Source organism: Pteropus medius, unplaced genomic scaffold (assembly GCF_902729225.1).
Source record: "Pteropus medius unplaced genomic scaffold, Ma_sr-lr_union100, whole genome shotgun sequence".
NCBI lineage: Eukaryota > Metazoa > Chordata > Mammalia > Chiroptera > Pteropodidae > Pteropus > Pteropus medius.
Genome location: NW_024351731.1, coordinates 2,236,326 through 2,236,687, shown reverse-complemented (window position 1 = coordinate 2,236,687; position 362 = coordinate 2,236,326).

Genomic DNA, 362 nt, shown 5'->3' with positions numbered 1-362 from the left:
TGTGACAAATGTTTGGCTAGGGTTTTTAAAATTTTTTTTTTTTGTTTTTTTTTGCAAGATGTTGTCTTCTGTGTTACCATTAAACACTTCATGTTTTATTTAAGAAACGGTTGTGTAAAATAAAGAAGATGTGGTTTCTTTTCTCATTGTCGTAGGAGAATGGCAATGAGAGAAATTCAGAGCCTTTGACTTCCTCTGTAGGTCTGAAAGAGGAAGAGGCTGGGGCCTGGGAGGCAGTGAGAAAGAGAGCCTGAGCCCACGATGTCACCTCCCTGCCTTAGGCCTCACGTCTGCAGAAGTCCCGACATTTCCCTGCAGGTCCAAGCTAACAGAATTTGCTGCAAGTTTATTTGACATTGTCA